At 45.9% G+C, this 20156-nt stretch overlaps 1 long non-coding RNA gene across 1 annotated transcript in view; it reads right to left on the reverse strand.

Moving 5' to 3' along the window:
- Positions 1-5861: 5861 nt before the first annotated feature.
- The window catches only part of LOC115097268, a 38961-nt gene continuing 24666 nt past the window's right edge, over positions 5862-20156 (reverse strand). The window contains exon 3 of the long non-coding RNA XR_003858250.1: positions 5862-6143. This is a non-coding gene — a long non-coding RNA (uncharacterized LOC115097268). The remainder of the gene's footprint in view (positions 6144-20156) is intronic.

The following is a 20156-nucleotide window of genomic DNA, read 5'->3' on the forward strand; positions in this document are numbered from 1 at the left end:
ATTCGCTGCTCTGTCTGCCGTCTCGATCCGGGTGCACAAGGCCGGCTAGGCACACAAATTACATGTGCACATAAGGTTACACGCACAAGGTACATGTGCACATAAAGTACACGCACAAGGGCCGCACGCATACGTTATACGCGCCTCGTGTGCCTATCGGCCTGAGCGCATATCTGCGACTTAGGCACACATCTACGCGCACAACCCGCACGCACATCTTAGACGCGCCAGAGCGCATAAAAAGAAGGGTTTATGCGCCTACAGCCATGGCACCACCGGGAACGGAGCTCAAGGCCCAAGGCCTCTGCCCAGCATGCCATATGAGAACCGCACAAAGCGAAGAGGCCAACGCCCTGTGCGCCCAGTGTGAGGAGGTCCTGGGAGACCCAGGCCAGGGCCAGTCCCACCCAGGACCGAGTACTAGCTCCTCATTGAGTACCCCGGACCTAGCAAATTCCAGCAGGATACCCCCTCAGATGGGGACCCCCAGGGACTCAGTGCCCCTTAGCTTTGACCCAGCATCTATCTCATGGGTGGAATTCTTCAAAGGACTACACACCTTCGTCCACATGCAGACGGAGCCTCCGGCTAGACAGCCACAGTCTCCACCAGAAGACCCTTATGCCACAGAGCTCTCTAGGCCTAGACAAATGTTTCCACCGCCCAGAAGCTCCATCTATGGGGACACGGACAACTCTGAAGAAGAAGCAGAGCCCCTAGAGGAAGGGGAACTCCCCCCGGGGACAGAACCTCACCGAACCATGAGAAGCTTCTTCACCAAGGGCGAGCTCCCAGACCTGGTCACCCACAGTCTAAAGGAGCTCGCTATCCCGGACACAGGCGCTTCGGGGGAGCCTAAGGCGAACCCCCTGCTAGAGGGACTCCGCCAAACTTCTCGCCATTTTCCTCTCTTACAAGCCGCCCAGCAGCTAATAGACCTGGAATGGAGTGCTCCAGAATCCACATTCAAAGGGGGACGAGCTATGACAGCCATGTACCCCCTGGACCCGGCGGCCAAGGACCTTCTGACATGCCCAAAAGTGGATGCCATGGTCTGCGCGATCTCGAAGCGCACTACTATCCCAGTGGAGGGAGGAGCAGCGTTCAAAGATGCTCAGGACAGACATCTGGAATCCATCCTTAAGCAGTCCTTTGACGTCGCCGCTATGTCTCTACAAATAGCAGCCTGCTGCACCGTAGTGACATGTGCCTGCCTATCTCAGATCAGGAACATCACCCCTGGGGAGGCCATGGAACCAGCAGTATCATTCCTTGCGGACGCTGCTTCCGATCTCGTGCGCACAGCGGCCAGAGGAGTGTCATCAGCTGTGGCTGCCAGGAGACAACTCTGGCTCCGAAACTGGTCTGCCGACGCATCTTCCAAAACGCGTCTCACAAGGATGCCCTTCATAGGATCCCTTCTGTTCGGCAGCAAACTAGAGAAACTGGCTAACAAGTGGGGTGAGTCCCCTTTACCGCGACTACTGGAGGACAGGAATAAGAAAAGCCAGCGACCCTTCCCCCGATCTTCCAGGGGCAGAAGTTCACAGCACTTCAATCCATACAGAAGCAACTAACAAGCGCCCTGCCCTATGAGCAGGAACCAGTCCTTTCGGAAAAAGCACAACAAGAGGAGAACCAGCTCGGGTCCAGGCCCCAGCTGTACCCCACAATGAGATTCAGCCGACCTATCCAAGGGAAGAAGCCATAGGGGGCAAACTAGCCCTATTCTACCACAGATGGGTCGAGATAACTTCGGACAAGTGGGTCCTAACCATCATTCGAGAGGGATACTACCTGGATTTCCTACGAACCCCCCCCGGAAAAGTTCGTGGAATCCCCCTGCCACGACCCCTCCAAGAGAGTGGCAGTGGAAACTACACTGACCAGGCTACTGTCCCTCGAGGCCATAACCCCAGTGCCCCCACAAGAAATAAATACTGGTCATTATTCCATTTATTTTATCGTCCCCAAGAAAGAGAGAATGTTCAGGCCCATCCTGGACTTCAAGTCGGTCAACCGCCACCTGAGGATCCCCCACTTTCGCATGGAAACCCTACGCTCCGTAATAAGGGCGATACAACCGGGAGAGTTCCTCACATCCCTGGATCTTTCGGAGGCCTACCTTCACATCCCGATTCATCAAGAACATGAGCGCTTCCTATGCTTCAAAATCCTGGACTGTCACTACCAGTTCCGGGCACTACCCTTCGGGTTAGCCACAGCACCCCGGACATTTACCAAGATTTTACCAAGTTTACCAAGTGAATACAAGAACTAGAACAAGTTCCTTGTTCTAGTTCTTGTATTCACTTGTTTTATGTACTGCCTATTGGGTGAATTTGCAGTTTTATGTAAACCGGAGTGATTTTTTATCGCATACAGGAACCTCGGTATATAAAAATCAAAAATAAATAAATAAATAGATAAATAAATAAATAGATAAGATCATAGTGGTTGTGACGGCAACACTGAGGAAGGAAGGAATCCTCGTGCATCCTTACCTAGACGATTGGCTGATCAGGGCGAAATCGCCAGAGGAAAGTCACCAAGAAACCAACAGAGTCAAATCTCTTCTGGAGAGCCTCGGATGGCTGGTCAACACAAATAAGAGTTGTTTGCAACCCACACAGTCGCTAGAATACCTAGGAGTCCGACTCGACACCAAAGAGGACAAGGTCAGCCTAACCTCCACAAGGAGATCAAAACTGAGGAACCGGTTACAAGCCCTGCTGAGCGAACCTCGCCACACAGCTTGGGATTACCTACAAGTCCTCGGTCTGATGGCATCCACCTTGGAAGTAGTGCCATGGGCGCGAGCTCACATGAGACCCCTACAGCGCTCACTTCTGACATGATGGAATCCACGGTCCCGGAACTACGCTGCCGTCTATCACTCCCGGGCAGAGTCTGGGGACGAGGCTATCTTCACCAACCTGGACCCTGCTCACCACAGACGCCAGCCTATGCGGCTGGGGAGCACACTGCGAGGAGTTAACCGCTCAAGGGCAGTGGAATGCAGAAGCGTCGGGATGGAACATCAACCGCCTAGAAACGCGGGCGGTCAGGCTTGCCTGCCTAAAATTCACTCACATGCTCCGAGGCAAAACGGTCAGAGTAATGTCGGACAACGCCACGACAGTGGCCTACATCAACCGTCAGGGGGAACCAGAAGCCAACAAGTGTCTCTGGAAATAGACCCTCTAATGTCTTGGGCAGAAGTAAACCTCCAGGAGATCTCAGCCGCCCATATCGCCGGGAAAGACAACATCACGGCAGACTACCTCAGCAGAGAAAGTCTAGACCCAGGAGAATGGAAGCTATCACCCGCGGCATGATAGTGAACCGGTGGGGGACACCAGACATGGACCCCCTGGCAAACCGGTCCAGTGCCCAAGTACCCAGGTACTTCAGCCGCAGGCGGGAACCTCAGTCCCAGGGGATTGATGCCCTGGTACAGACCTGGCCACAGGGTACCCTATTATATGCCTTCCCTCTGTGGCCCCTATTGGGCGCAATCATTCACAAGATACAGCTTCACAGGGCACTAGTACTTCTGGTGGCCCCGGACTGGCCAAGAAGACCGTGGTACGCAGACATGAGAAGACTACTAGCAGGGAACCCCCTGCCACTGCATCCACACAGAGACCTGCTTCAACAAGGACCGATCCTCCACGAGGATCCAACTCAATTCTCTCTTACGGCCTGGCCATTGAGAGGGCTCGCCTGAGAAAGAGCGGGTACTCGAGGGCTGTAATCGACACCCTACTCCGAGCACGCAAGTTCTCCACATCTTTAATGTACATAAGGATCTGGACAGTATTCGAAGCCTGGTGCAAGGACCACGACATCATACCACGCTCAATTAAAATTCCTGTGATCCTGGAATTCCTACAGAACGGACTACAGAAGGATCTGTCCCTCAACTCCATCAAGGTACAGGTAGCCACATTGTCATGCTATGGCTCCAAGAGCGAGGGCGACAGCATCGCTTCTCACCCGGACGTCTCACGCTTCCTGAAAGGAGTTAAACACATCCGCCCACCACTAAAGTAGCCGGTACCTTGTTGGAATCTCAACCTGGTCTTGGATTTTCTAGCAGGAAACTCCTTCCGCCCTCTCCGAGGTCTGTCACTCCGCCTGTTAACCTTAAAACCAGCATTCCTGCTGGCAGTTTGTTCAGCCCGACGCATCTCGGAACTACAAGCACTGTCCTGCCATGAACCGCTCCTCAGGCTCACCCCGGGAACCATCCAGCTACACACGGTCCCTTCGTTCCTTCCCAAAGTGGTGTCACACTTCCATCTTAACCAAACCATCTCGCTACCATCGCCGGATGAGTTGAAGAATTCAGAAGAGGCTCGTAGCCTACGCCACCTCAACATCGGCAGACTCCTATCCAGATACCTGGAAATGTCGGAACCTGTATGGAAAACAGACCACCTGTTCGTCCTTCACAGTGGGAAGAGACAAGGGGAAGCGGCCTCGCGGGCAACCATAGCCCTCTGGATCAAGGAGGTCATCGAAGCAGGCAAGCCACCGCCTCTACAGGTCAAGGCCCATTCTACTAGAGCCCAGGCAGTGTCCTGGGCAGAAACCAGAATGCTGTCGCCCGCCGAGATTTGCAGGGTGGCGACATGGTCCTCCATCCACACCTTCTCCAGGTTCTACCGCCTGGATGTTCAGGCTCGGAAGGACACGGCATTTGCAAGGGCAGTACTAAGTGGGTCACGGACAGCCTCCCACCTGCTTCAGGAGTAGCTTTTATACATCCCATTAGTCCCGAGTCCATCTGCTACACGCTAGGAAATGGAGAAATTGCTTACTTGATAATTTTGTTTTCCTCAGTGTAGACAGATGGACTCAGCATCCCACCCTTGGCTGCCGTTAAGCATGGACCTTTGAATGATTCAAGGGTAAGCCATGTTTTCATTCACCTAGAGCACCCACCCATCCGGGTGGCGACGCTTTCCGGTTGAGTATCCTGGCGGTCTCCAGCTATAGCCAAGTCAACCAGATCAAATTTACCAAGTTAATCAAGTTATAAAGTTAACCAAGTTAATCAAATTAGTCAGTCACACATATATCCACAATGCTTTTCAAGGAGAATACTGAAGAGCTGAGCTTCCTGCAGGGGTATACGTTCTAGGGGCTGACATCAGATTGAAATCTGATCCGTCTCCAACTGCTATGAGGAGTACACTATACCCATTGGTCCTGAGTCCATCTGTTACACTAAGGAAAACAAAATTATCAGGTAAGTAATTTCTCCAATATACATGATTTGTTCTCCCTTGGTTTTGTTTCTTTCAATCTGAATTTACTCACATTGGCTGGAATTTATGTGACCATTTACAGATACTAAGTATTAAAAGATAATGTAGATGCTAAGTATTTAAAGATACTGTAATTTTTCAAACACTTAGAATATAAATGCATATATGTACACAGTCAGACATGAATCAGATCAACAAAATCAAAACCAAGAGAATATGGAGACGTCAGTCAAGCTGAGAATGGTCCACATTTTTTATCTAAACTTGTTTGCAGCGTGAACCAGTTTGACTCCCAAAGCCCTCTTTTCTTAGTTCCAATGAGGATTGGATCTAATCGAAATCAATTTGCCAGTCTCTAGAATTAGCCTGTGCCACACAGCTATTTCATCCTGACCTGTATCACACACACCCATGCTCCCTACTTGCTTTCCCAATATGTTTCAGACGTTACTAACAGCACTACTAGCCAGTGCAGTAGATAAATCAGAATCTGAACATGATCTGTGGTATGTGTAGACCCAGGACATTTGTAAGATTTGTCAGTTTTATTGGGTTCTTCAGGAATAAGGCAAAGCTGAAGCCTTTAATTTCTAATCTGAACAAATTTGCTTGGATTCTTAAGCTCCCATTTCCTTTCCATTGCTAATAGTAATTTACAAAAAAAAAAAAAAATCTTTCTGAGTAACAGTTCAGTCTGCTTGTGAAAAAACTTTCTTTCTGGCAATTCACGGTTTCTGCGGAGTGGCAAGGATTGTAAAGCGGATGGGTAGACTGGATAGGCCGTAGTGTGTTTTTTTTCTGCCATCGTGTTTCTCTGTTTCTGTTCTTCCAGCAACCTCATTGTTTAAATTCCAAGCTTGTTCGATTCTACGAGGAATGTAAAGAAGAAATGAGAGAGTGTCAGAGCGGAGACTTGTATTGAGTTTCGGCCTTTAGTAATCCATCACACAAGACAAGCTCTTGCTTCCCACAAATAAAGTTATGACAAGTATCCCCAACCCATTCTTTCTGCCGCTCCATTCGCTTTTCCATCATCTTCAACATTATAAGCAATCAGCTCTCCCGTTTGTCATGGCCACTGACAATGGCAGCGTCTAGAAGGAGGGAGAGAATTCTGAGATGATGCTGGTCTTAGAAAGAGTGGCAGGGGTGATCCTCAACCTTTCTGTGCTTAGGTAAACATAATTGAAGATGAGTAGATTTCTGTTCATAATATCCTGACTGAGTTTAACTAAAGCCTTGGCTTAAGAATTAGCTAAGTCTTGTTGTAGTTATTACTGAGGCTGACTGTAGTCCTAGCTGGTTTCAGTCTTGCCCATGGCTGATGGTAGTTATGGCTTACACGGAATCCCTGGCTGGGGGTGACTGTTTTCATGGTGAATAAGGCTGGTGGTAGGAAAACTTAGGCTGGCGTTATGGTTGAATTGGACTTCAGGTATGGATATGTCTTCCTTTAGTTATAGATGAGGCTGGCTGCAGTTATAATTATGATAGGTTTTAATTAAGTCTATGATTAGTGTCCTGGTCAAGGCTAACTGAAATTGTGGCAAAAGCTAGTTGTGGTTGAGGCTGAGGCTAGTGCCAAGCTAATTACAGTCATAGCTAAGGTTGGTTATAGTTATGATTGTGACTAATGCTATTTATATATCAGTTTTGTTATTGGTACCCCTGTATTCATATTTCCTTTTTGTATTTAGTTTTCTTTTTTTCAAAATCAGAGAGTACTGAATGACAGATATAGACCATTTGACCATTCAGCCCAGGTATTCTGCTTTGTACTGCGAAGGATATATTTAGGATTTCTGGGAAAAAAGAAAAAGGTGTTTACTGAATAAACATCAGAAAAACACCACTTCCCCTAGTAATCTCTCACCCCTCTTCTCGTCTGCTTGTTCTGCTCCTTAGCAGCACAAATATGTATGTGTGTAATTCAACCAGAAAAGGTACCCAGCAATATAATCTGCTCCTCAAAAACACTGATAAACACTGATTTTTAGGGCTGTGCACAGGAACATTTTTATTTGGCTTGTTTCTTTTTTTCCCTTTTTTAATTGCATGTTTTCTTTTCATTTTGTTTTGTTATTTTACAAGCATAAGTCATGTTTACGTGCATAAAATCATTTGACAACTGGATCAGTCAATGTGTTACATTTGCCAGTTGCTGTTTTTAGAACTACTGACTGCTATGTATGATTGTGATAGGTTTTGATTTTAGTTTCAGTTTTGTTGTTGTTTTCTCTATTACTATTTTGTTCTGGTGAATTATGTATGCAATTTTAGTCTATAAATTGCTTGGTTTCCCTTGATTACTCGTAGTATATTAGATAAAGCAATAATAATTTTATGCCTGTAAAAATTCACACATACATAGAAACAAAATGATTGCATATCTCTAATATGCAAATCATTATATAGGAAGTGACCCAAGCCCCTTACAAAACTATACCACATCTTGTTTCTTTTGTGAATTGTTTTTTTCAGCCTTTTCTTTGTGACAATGAAATTATAAAATAGTCATGGGGTGGTGGGGAGCAAAAACTATGAACCCCTGCATGCATTTGGCAACCAAAATTATAAAGGGGATGGAACTGTTCCTCTATTGATAACTGTTAACAATCTTTGTCCAGGTATGCGGTCCAGAGAAAAAATGGTGGTGGGGGAGCTTTGTGAGAGAGGAGGGGGGGGGGTTAAGGTGATGGGAAAGGGGAGGAGATGGGATAGTGTTAGACTGGTGAGTTTTTACCTTTGGTAGGTTAGCCTATCCCTTCCTTGTATGCTTGTTTGAAAAGCCACTTTTTGAGTAGTTTTTTGAAAATTTTGTTATCGCTTTGAAGTCGTAGAGTGGCTGGTAGTGTATTCCAAAGATGGGTCCAGCAATTGAGAATGCTCTTTTTCTGATTGTGGTAAGTTTGGCTGTGGTGACTGATGGGATCTCTAGGCATGCTTTGTTAGTTGATCTTGTGTTGCGTTGAGTGTGGTGAATTTGGATGAGGGAGCTGAGGCAGTCGTGATCATTGTGGTGAATGGAGTTGTGGATGATTGATAGTGTTTTGTACTCTATTCTTTTTTCTATGGGGAGCCAGTGTAGATCTTTTAAGACAGGAGAGACGTGATCTGTTCTTTTGTGTCCAGTGAGAATTCGAGCGGTGGCATTTTGTAGTATTTGTAGGGGGTGTAAGGTTGATTTGGAGAGTCCTATCATGAGAGATTTGCAGTAGTCGATGCTTGAGAAAATTAAGGATTGAAGGATGGTTCTGAAGTCTGATTGGTTTAGTAATGGTTTGAGGTGTTTGAGGTTTGCTAGCTTGTGGAAAACTTCCTTTATTTTCATGGAGATGTGTTTTTAAGGTTGAGTTGAGGGTCCATCCAGATTCCCAGATCTTTAACGTATTCTTTTAGCTTGATGGGGTTGTTGTCAATGACGATGGAGTGATTCTGGTGATCTCCAGATTTGTTTCTTTCTAACAGCATACATTCAGTTTTGTCTGTATTGATGCATAGTTTCAGTTGATTTAGTAGGAGTTTGATTTTGTTGATGGTCGTGGCTGCGATTTTCAGTGTGTTATCTATGGTGTTTGTTACTGGGAAGATTAGCTGTATGTCGTCGGCGTACAGGAAGTGAGTGACGCTGAGACTTGATAGGAGTTGGCAAAGAGGTAATAGGTAAATGTTGAAGAGGATAGCCGATAGGGAGGAGCCTTAAGGGACTCCGGTTTGGAGTGGGATGGCTTCAGAGGTGTGGTTGTTGAAGTTTACCTTGTAAGTTCTGTTTTGGAGGAAAGATGTGAACCAGTCTAGAGTTTTCCCTGTTAGACCGATTTCAGATAACCTGGAAATTAGGCTTTTGTGTTCGACTGTGTCAAATGCGGCCAATCGAGCAAGATGAGAATGCATCGTTGGCCGTTATCAAATCCTCTTAGGATGGTATTTGATAGATTGATAGTAGGGTTTCGGTGCTGTGATTTTTTTCTGAAGCCGTGTTGGGTGGGGTATAAGATGTTGTTTGCATCTAGATGATCATTCAATTGTTTCAGAGCAGCCTTTTCAGTTAGCTTGGCGAGGAACGAAAGGTTTGAAATAGGGCGGTAGTTGCTTAGGCCGTTAGGGTCAAGGTTCTTTTTTTTTTAAGATGGGTTTTATTGTGGCGATTTTTAGTTTAACCGGTAGTTCTCCTTCTTCTAACGATATATAATAGAGGTCTCTAAAATCTTGAATGGGTAAACAAGGAACGGTTATTTACCCTTTCAAACAGTACTAGAACTAGGAGACACTCCATTAAGTTAATAGGTAGCACATTTAAAACAAATCGGGGACAGTATTTTTTTCACCCAGCACAATTAAACTGTGGATATTGTTACTAGAGGATATGATGAATACAGTTAGCATAGCTGGATTTATAAAGAGTTTAGATAAGTTCCTGGAGGAAAAGTGCATACATTATTATTAGCCATGTAGATTTGGGAAAGCTACAGCTTATCTCTGGTTATGAATAAGAAAGATTGGATCTATTCTTTGGGACCCTGCTGGGTTCCTGTGACCTGGATTGGCTATTGTCAGAAACAGGATGTTGGGCTTGATGGACCTTTAGGCCTGACCCAGTATGGCACTTCTTATGTGGTTCTTAATAATTAGGGCCCCTATTTCCTGGTACTGACTTTGCACTTGATCAGTAAGTTTACTGTAAATGTTCTTTTTATCTGCTCTGATTATAACACAGTGTGATGAGACTAGGGAGCATGGGATGGATATAGATTTGAACTCTGTGTAGCGTTCTTATGGAAGATTATGTAAACCTTACCAGGCAACAGTGGCATCCTGTTGAGTCAGCTGACATTCCTCCCCTATTCTTCTCTTGAACCCTAAATGCATGTTGTGCAAATATACATCTTTTTATAATTAACATTTATTTATTTAAAATTATTTCTAAACTGCGCCCCAAGTCCAAATTGGAGCACCCAAAGTGGTGTACAAAAAAAAATAAAAACAATGCAATCATATTGATCCATAATAGTTCATACTGAAAAGTAAAAATAGAATCAAACAATACTGAATATGTCTATTCTCCACCAAAAGGAGTCTCATATACTGTAAAAGTCAAAAACATCCTTATTAGTCATGTTTCCTTCAATTTAAGAAAAATTATCTAATAGCATTAGCCTGTCTCTCTGTCCATCAATATGTAGTTATCAGGGCCACTTTCCATGGATGGATTTTGATAAAATGTTGGTAGGAAAGACTTACTAAGATTTTAGCTCACGTGTCAAACTTCATCAAAATCTGTCCATGGAGAATGGCTTTTAGAGCTTTATATGAATGGATTGACAACAACACAGGCAGAAAGCTGTGACATGGAGCAAGTAAGACCAGAGTAACTGGTAGGAATCATCCCACCAGGCCACCATAAAGGAGAGGGGATTGGGATGCCAGCAGAGCCTATCTCACTGGTCACCAAAAAAGAGACAGGTTTGGGGAATCCAATGGAACCCATTTCACTGGCAGATAATGCAAGATGGGATTGGGATGGCAAGCAGAGCCCATCTCATTAGTCACTAAAGAAGAGATGGGACTGGGAGAGTCAACAAAGCCCATTCCATCAGCTGGTGAAGATTATGAGCCTGAGGCCAGAGTGGCCAGTATAGTGCAAGGCAAGTCAGAAAGATTCCAGCTTGTACAGTGGCAAGTTGTTTTCCGCATGCAATAGCCACCTTCCCCTAAGGTTGAGCCCTTGGGTGTCGGTGGTCGACTGGGCTTGGTAGTAGGCCTCAAACCACAATTCAGTGGGAACGCAATATGAAGCACAAGCAAACTGGAAACAGGAAGGCCAGCTAGATGAATCAGCAAATCCAGCGAAGCAAGGAATATGCTGGAGTCAACAGCAAGATGAACTCTGGAAGCAGGACTCCAACAAGGGGCCAGAGAATGAGAACCAAGCTTTGGCAACCTGTTGAGTGTAAACTGTAAATTATATATGTCCAAACAGGAAATAAGATGGTCACCAGCAGGAAGTGCAGGCCAAGTTGCTGCAATGACTGGCCAGCTAGTCCCTGAAGCCCACAGAAGCCCCTGCTGGCAGGAGGTGAGAACTTCCTATTGGATCTCCCATGAAGAGGAGTCAAGTTTGGGGTGGCTAGTGGAACCCATCCTACCAGCCACCAAAGAGAAGAATGGTGAAGCATCTAATGGAGTCCATCCCACCAGCCACCAGAGAAGAGAGAGCACCGGGGTGACCAGTGAAACCCATCCAGCCAGCCTCTGAATAGGAAAGGAGAGAAGGCTGTTTGGCAGAGCTCATCCTGCTGCCCCCCAAAGAGGAGAAGGAAGTGGGGTGATCAGTGGAGCCCTACCCATTGGCTGATGAAGTATGGCTGTGTGATTAGCACCACAATCATTTTCAAATCTTGTGGGCTGGCCATGCTGATCTTGTGCATCGTGAAATCAGAACGGCCAGCTGGCCCTCAAATTAAAAAAATCCTTGTAGTGCTAGCTGCAAGAAGAGAGGGAAGCTGCAGCAAAGCAGTGAAAGGAACGGATCAGGGGCAGTGGGAGGAAGGGATTGGAGGTGCAGGTATGGAATTGCGGGGATGTAGGAAGGAAGGAAAGAGAGATGGGGAGGGGCGGAACTAGAGGAGGGAGGAAAGAAAGGTCAGGGTGAGAGAAGGGAAAGGGAAGGATGAAAGAAGGGAAGATATGGCTTTGTGTCACATTTCTAATGTGTACTGTTCTAACTTGATTTTTATTTAAGAAATGTATAACTTCAGAACCCAGGTTAAAGTCCAACCTCTCTGCCTTAAGTTTCCTCAATGAAAATATCCAAGTATTCTGTGGAGCAATCTTAGCACCAGACCCTCTTCCCAGGAAAGAATTCTTGCCTTGTGGATTAGCAACTAACTATTTCTATTTGCTATTTTTTCTACTAAATTTGGAAAAAATGGTGAACTGTTCTAAAGTTTGTTAGTACTGTATGTATAGTCTGGAGAGGAGAGAAAATAAACACATCTTTTCAGATTACAGCAGTGGCTCAAATATTCAGTCCTCTTACCCTCAAGCCCTTCTGCTTTTCACAATGTGTACAATAAACCCACAGGTGAGCAGGAAACATGAAAACTGAACTGGGGACTAAATCTCAGAGGGGCTCACTTAAGAAAATGAATAATTATGTTAAGGAAGCCTTGCCAGGAGTATGGGGATGTATGAGATACAGAAGTATGGACAACAATAAAAAAAAAAAAAAAAAGGAGCAATAAAATGGCAACAGACCATTTTGTCAGCCATGTTAGCAAAGGAGAGTTCAGTAATGAAGTAGGAGGGGGAAAAAAAAAGCAAAAATTGCATTTAGGAAATTCTGACACAAAAGGATGAGGACAGACACATTTACCAGGAGAAGCAAAAGGGAGGTAGGAAGGGCAATTAGGTAAAAAGCTCAAGGATTTTATTGCCCAATCAGTAGAGGCAAGGGATAAAACTTTCTTTAGATACAGTACATCGGTGAAAAGAGGAAGACCAAAAACGGATAGAAATAATCAAAGGGAAGAATAGGTTTAGTGACGAGGAGTATCGGAAGAAACAGATCGCTTAAACAAATATTTTGGCTCTGTATTTCGAGAGGGTGATGGATTAGGAATGCGATTTCAATGGAAATGAATTTCAATGACATTTTCTGTTTCATTTCCTTTAATTTTGAAAATAAAATGAAAGAAAAATGAATGAAATTGGATTTGTTTTCATGTTTAAAAAAAAAAAATCTTGGGCCCCTCTCCACCTCTTCCCCACCCAGTACCTTGAAGCTATGGATTACAGAATCTTAGGCAATATAATATCACAAGGGGAAAATCTTGCCAAAACTTCTGATTGATGAAGTGAGCAGAGCAATAGATCGGGGTAGGGAGGGTAGTAGATGTGGCAGATCTGGATTTCGGTAAAGCCTTTAAGACAGTTCCACATAGAAAAACTGGTAAACAAAGCAGCCAGTCTGGGAGTTGGAACAAGAATTAAGATCCAGGTCAGAAAGAGAGTGGGAGTGAATGGAGTCCAATCCAGGAAAGGGACAGCGACCAATGGGATGCCACAAGGATCAGTACTAGGTTCAGTACTCTCAGTGACATTGGAAAACAAATAGAAGGGGAAATGTGCTTGTTTGCAGCAGATATGAAAATTTCCAACAGAATGATATCGGGGGGGGGGGGGGGGGCAAATAAAATAAACAATTTTTTTTCTTTTTAAATTGGAATAATGGCCAAAGTTATAGCAACTATGTTTTAACCTCAAAACATCTAAACGAATCTCTTTAATAACATAGGAACATAGTAAATGACAGCAAATAAAGACCAAAATGATCCATCCACTTTGCCCAGTTGAGATTTGTCCACTTGGGGAAACACATGCGCATCTACCCAAAACCCCAACTCCCTCTTTCACTCCCCCATGCCTTTTACCTGACCTCTCAAAGCTTTTCCTACTGCTGCTCTCCAGATCTGTCCCAAGCATGCGTAAAGCTTGCCACAGTGAGGGTCTCCATCACCTCGACTAGCAGACCATTTCAGGCCTTGCCATCTCCAACTCTATATTTCTTACAAAACTAATACGTAAGCCAACACCCAGGCCCCCTTCTCTGTCTTGTAACCAGATTGGTCCTCAGAGTTTACAAAAGGAATCTCTGGAAACCACACTTTGTTCCCAGCAAGTTGAAGGCTGTTGAGCTGTGCAGAAAATTCTGGTGGAGGATCTGGGTGCCCTTGTTGGTGAAGTAAGTCGTATGTGTGCTTGCTGTTTCCAAATTTGCATGAGATGTATTTTGCACACTTGTAGGGATGGATTCATCAAGAAACCAAATGGGGGAAAAAAGCATTAGTAAATGAAGCTTACAACCAAGTCAATATGAGTAATTTTGATAGCCTGAAAAACAGACATGTTTGGGGGGCCAAGAAGACCCAGGTCGAGAACCACTGAATTACAGTCTGCTTTTTGTATTTGCAGATTGGTGAATTAAAGAATTGAAACTGCTTTTCTCCACATTCACATGTAGAACAGTTTATTCACTTAGAACAGCAGTCAAACTAGGTATTTTTGTTATGCGTCCCGGCCATGGTAGGCCCACGCCCTACCATGGCCTACTCACCCCAGGCCTACTCACCCCAGGGCCTACTCACCCCAGGAATCCAGCTGCCAGCTCCAGTTCACCTTTGCTCGCGGCGGTGGGCAGCCGCCTCAATCCCCAAGCGCCTGCAGCCGCCTCTGCCACTTCTGACTCCTCCGCGGTTTCTCCCTGTGCCTGGCGAGTCTCCCCACGCGGGCCGTGGAGTGATGCCGCCATCCTGCTTCCTCCAGGCCCTGGCTTAGGTGCGCGCGTGCACGACGCACGCACTCTTAAAGGGGCCGAGGTGGGAAAGTAGCCCGTGACCCTGGATGATGACACAACTGGGCCTCTGTATAAAAGGCAGGGTCCAGCCACTTGTTCCCTGCCTTGGCAACAGGTCTCCACGATTGCTCGTGTGCTCGTTGCTCGTTCCTGGTTCCTGTCATTGTTCCTGACTACTGTTCCTGTCGTCGTTCCTGGTTCCTGTTCCTACTTGTTCCTTTGCCTCCTCCTTGTACCCTTGGACTGATTCTCTGGTATTGACCCCTGCTTCGCCTGGACTATTCTTGGACTGATTCTCTGGTATTGACCCCTGCTTCGCCTGGACTACGCTTGGACTGATTTTCTGGTATTGACCCCAGCTTTGTCTAGACTACGCTTGATCTGATCTCCTGGCTCTGACCTCTGCTTTGCTTTCGGTACCTTGCTGTCCTGCTGCCTGCCGCCTGCCCTGACTCTAGCTTGCCTTGGACTCTCCTTCAGTATCCTATGAACCTGGCTTCTCAGGCTTCGGCCTATCTTTACCTGGATGCCCCCTGTTCTACTCTGTTCCTGTTGGCGCCTGGTCTCTGGAACCCTGCCTCGTCCGGACCATCCTCGGCCCTCTAACACCTCTGCTGGTTCCTGGCGTACCCTTGTCTATACTAACTGGGAGTCGTCACACGGAGGCCTGCCTAAGTCCAGCCGTCCCCGGCACCCAAGAGCTCAACCTGTGGGGAATGTGGACTGGTATTGGCGAAGCTCCAGTCGGCCTCCATCTCCTAGCCTGCTCTGCCTTCCGACGGTGGGGACCCATAGGGCTTACCCTGCGGGTAGCATTAACCCCACCTCGGGCCAAGGGTCCACCATCAGCGCTACCGATTGCCAAGGCAATGGATTCGGTGGAGCCTTCCGCCCTCCAGGCCATTCCACCTTGAAGATACAAGAACAGCAGCGGTTCCTTGAGGCATTGGCCTCTTCTGTCGAACGTCTCCACACTCTGCTGGATACTCACGCAAGTTTTCTTAACCCGCTGACAGCCATCTCTCCTGGGTGCTTGATGCCGAGGAGGAGCTAGGGACACAAAAATTTCCCTAGCACCTCCTTTTTACTGAGGCAGCTGATTTAATTCCTGATTGCTTCCTGATTCCTGTCTGTGCTCCTGTGTTCCTGGTTCCTATCTTGCCTTATCCTGTCTTGCTCCATCCAGCCTTGCCTCATCCTGTCAGTCTCGCCAGTGTTTTATGTATGTTTTTGTCCATCCTTAGCCTGACTTCTGGATTCTGACTTCTTGCTTGGATCAGATCACGATTGCCTGCCGCCTGGACCTGACCATCCTTGTCTGCCGTCTGCCTCAACCTTGGCCTCCAGTCTGCTGCCTCCAGCATGCTTTCGGACTCTTGCCTACCCACCTAAGCCCTGCTGGCCGCCAGAACCCAAGGGCTCAACCCGCAGGGGAGGTGGCTGAAATAGATAAAGCTCCAGCCTGTCCCACTATAAGGCGTGTTTGCCAGCCATCTGCCTAGGTCTTGTAGGTTTGCCTATGAGGCAGTATAAACTATGTCACAGCCACGAGGGCTCACACTCATGCCACCCATCACAGACTGCTTCTGGGATTTCCATGAAGCAAAAATTGTTCTTCCGGAAACAATTTTCAGATAATCCAGTTTATCCAGCAATACTGTTCTGGACCCCCAACAGGCCTCTAAATCAGTTTCCATTTTCTGCAACCGATTGTGGGAATGAGCGGTGATTCCCACAGGCCTGGAGACAAACTAGTGCGATTCCAGCCTTTCTTAAAATAGCATCAGGTAAATTTTAAAAGGAATGTATGTGAGCTTAATTTTATATCATGCGTGCAAGTACACGTGTATCATCTAACAATTGTGTGCAGCCTTTATAAGCATACTCACACAAGTGGGGAGAAAGAGACAAACAATCTGACACTCTATATATCTCCCACTGTAAGAGGGGCATTTTCAACTCAGGGTGAGTATTTTTTTTGGGGGGTAGGGGGGTGTTACAAGTGTCTACAGATTCTTGTGCCCTAGGCAGACCAATGTAACATCAGCCCCTCCAAAACCCATCTTGAGTTGAAAGTGCTTCTCTTACAGTGGGAGATATATAGAGTGTCACATGTCCCACCACTTTTCTGCCTCCTTAGTCTTTTTTTTTTTTTTTTTTTAATCAAAATCATTTTTTATTGAGGAGTTCAAGCAGTACAACCCCCAAAAACCATTTGGGAGGTGTCCAATACAATACAACATATTTATAAATGAGTAGCACCAGAAACACCCCCCTCATTATATCAACCAGAGTACCTGGTGCACTGCCCGACTCCATTTTAAGGTCCAGTGGAGTTAATCCACCGGACAAAGTCAGAACAAACATTCATGCTATCCATTCATCCTATACATCACACAACCCTCACTCTTCCCATCCCCCCCCCCCCCCCCCGATCCCTAGGAAAGTATCTCAAGTAGAACAGTGATGCAAACTCTTTCACTGAATAAATATTATCTAACGCAGAGTTATTTCCAAAAACCCCCCTTCAACACTCCTTGCGGAGCACATCTACGAAGTTTCCCAGTTCCCTGCAGCTGTGGGTAGGTATAGCTAAGTCACTTCCATGATGGGTGGTAACCAGTAGCGAGCAGGTGGTTTGAATATCTATTGGAAGTAGGGTAAAACAAGTAGCCCAGCAAGTTCTATAAACCTGATCCGGCATCCTCAGGCTGTCCAATGAGGCGAATCGCTCCATTTGCATGGAAGAGGCGCACCTATAGTACCAGGCCCGCATAATGTGGAGTGTACCCGGTGCTATCCAGTCAGCTAGGATCGTGCGACAAGCCAGTAATACTGTAGTGTGGCCGAACCTGTCCAGAGAAGCTTGATAGACTGGGATAGTGCCGTGCAATCCAGACAAAAGTAGCTTGCCAGTCCAGCCAATGGTAGTGTGTGTGTACTTTGAGCAACAACAGCCAGCACTTCATTCCAGAACCCCATTAAATGAGGGCATGTGAACAGCCGATGAGCCAAAGTTCCCCTCTCCTGATTATTTATTTTATTATTTATTTTAAAGTATTTATATACCGCTTTTTAAAATAAAATTTTATCAAAACGGTTTACAACAGGTTAAAATAAAGTAAAAACACTAGTACAGATCTTTATCCTTTTTTTTTTCCAAATAATGAGCAAACTAGACTCTAAACCTCTGCCTGTTATTGTAGATGTACAAATACTATTAAAAAAAAAAAAAAAAAAACTAGTCTCCCAGCAAAATAGTATCTCTTTTTTACACACAGAGTTATACTCAGAGGGAGTATTTCAACCTTTTAGAGTTGGGCATGTTAAGTGCTTCTTAAAGTGGGGAACTGCATGCTTTAAATCACATTTCAGGTTAGTATTTAAATACTTCTAACTTGTCGAAAGGGTAACATTTAATACATAATGGCGATGCTAGCCTCACCATTTGGTAATGACGTACATCATCGCAAAGGATATGGTGTAAGATTTTAAATTGTAATTCTCGGAGAGATAAATCCGGCAAACTCTTTTGCATATTTTTGAAACATGAGAGCAGATAGGCATTGGAGATGTCCGTCGCCCACGCCTCTGTCCAATATTGCGCCAGGTAAGTAATGTGCTCGCACCAACCCTTAATTGAGTTTTGTTTTAAGGCAATATCAAAGAAACGCTGGGCAAATAAGTTTTCCTGCCGATAGGCTTCCTCTGTCCATCGGAAAGAAGATAGATAATGGCGTGTTTGTAAATATGCGAAAAAGTGCTTAGCTGGTAATTCATAGTCTGTTGCTAAAGATGCAAAGTCTTTCACCAGCAGTGATTCTCGGGAGTAAAAGTGAAAGATTAATTGTAATCCTTTTTGTAACCAGGCATCAAAGATAGGGTAACTTTCACGCCCTGGAAGAAAATCCCGGTTACCCAACAATGGCATAAAGACCATTCAGGGCCTCCCTGTGCCCTGATCCACCGCCAAGCCTATCAACAAGGTTGGACCAAGCTTCGAGGGTTTTGTAAATTGCGAAATGTGGTATTACTAGTTTGTAATAGTTACAGTGGGGACCACGGGGAGACCATACTGATGATGAGCCCATCTTCACAGTAAGTGTATTGATCAAGGAGCCACTCTCCAACATAGCGAAGTTAGCAGGCCGCATTATAGCGCCAAATATCCGGCAGGCCTAGGCCTCCCCCCCCCCCCCGGGATGTGTCAGAACCTTGTAGCGCAGCCGGGCCCTCTTCCCAGCCCACACAAATTTTTGGAAAGCAGCTTGCAACCAGTTTACGTCCCTACCAGTCAGCCAGCAAGGTAACATGTGCAGCTTCTATAGTAACTTGGGCAAGAGAAGCATTTTAAGTAAGGCACATCAGCCAAAGAGGGAAAGGGGCAGGGTCTGCCACATGTGGAGTTGGGCAGCCAGTGCCACTATTGTGCTCTTGATATTCAAATCCTAAAGCTCTGCGAGATCCCGCGGGATCCAAACCCCTAGATATTTTATTTTATTCTGGGCCCAAGTAAAAGGAAATCCACCTGTCCAATGAAGCTGTACTCTATGGGCTAGCGCCAGAGCCTCCAACTTAGCAAAATTGATTGTCAGTCCCGCTATTGTTTTGAAAGAATTAAAATGACGTATAATTACAGGGATACTATCTTTTGGTTGTCCTACAAACAACAGAATGTCGTCAGGAAACATTGCCAATTTCATCTGATGCCGCCCAAGTCGGAGGCCCTTAAACTCCCCGTCCAACCTTAATTTAATGGCCAGAGGTTCTAATGCCATAAACAGGAGGAGCGAAAGGGGGCAACCTTGACGTACCCCACATTGAATGGGAACGGGCACAGATAAGGCACCTTTAATAAGTAGGCGCACACTAGGATTATTGTACCGCACCTGCAACCAGGTAAGGAAAGGGCCGGCAATACCATAAGTCTGTAGAGCCCAAAATAGATAGTCCCACGAGAGGGAGTCAAAGGCCTTCTCTGCATCCAGGCTCAAGACTAACGTTTCCGTCTTCGGATGGAAGTTTAGAAGACCAATCAAGCGCCTCACGTTCTTTATGCCTTGCCTCCCTTTTATGAAGCCTGTTTGATCTGCGTGAATTATGGAGGGCAATATTGAATTTAATCTGGTGGCTAGGACAGCAGAGAGGATTTTTAGATCTCCATTGATGAGGGAAATGGACCTGTATGACCCCACTTCCTGCAGATCTTTGCCAGGTTTCGGGAGGAGGACTATAGTGGATTGATTTTCCGTGGAACTAACAGTTGCTCCTTGGACTAGTCTATTATAATACTGCCTCAACACCGGTAATACAGGAAAATTTAAGATCTTGTAGAATTCAGGTCCTAATCCATCGGGGCCAGCTGCCTTACCCGTTTTTAAGCCATGTATGACCACATGTATTTTTGCGTCGACTATCGGCTTATTTAACAGGACCTGTTTGTCCTCTGTGAACCTAAGCCAGGGTAGTGATGAAGGATTTAGGACCTCGGGCCCGAACTAAGCTGGCTAGTAATTTACTGGGTC

The sequence above is a fragment of the Rhinatrema bivittatum genome, chromosome 8 (assembly GCF_901001135.1).
Source record: "Rhinatrema bivittatum chromosome 8, aRhiBiv1.1, whole genome shotgun sequence".
In the NCBI taxonomy this organism is placed as follows: domain Eukaryota; kingdom Metazoa; phylum Chordata; class Amphibia; order Gymnophiona; family Rhinatrematidae; genus Rhinatrema; species Rhinatrema bivittatum.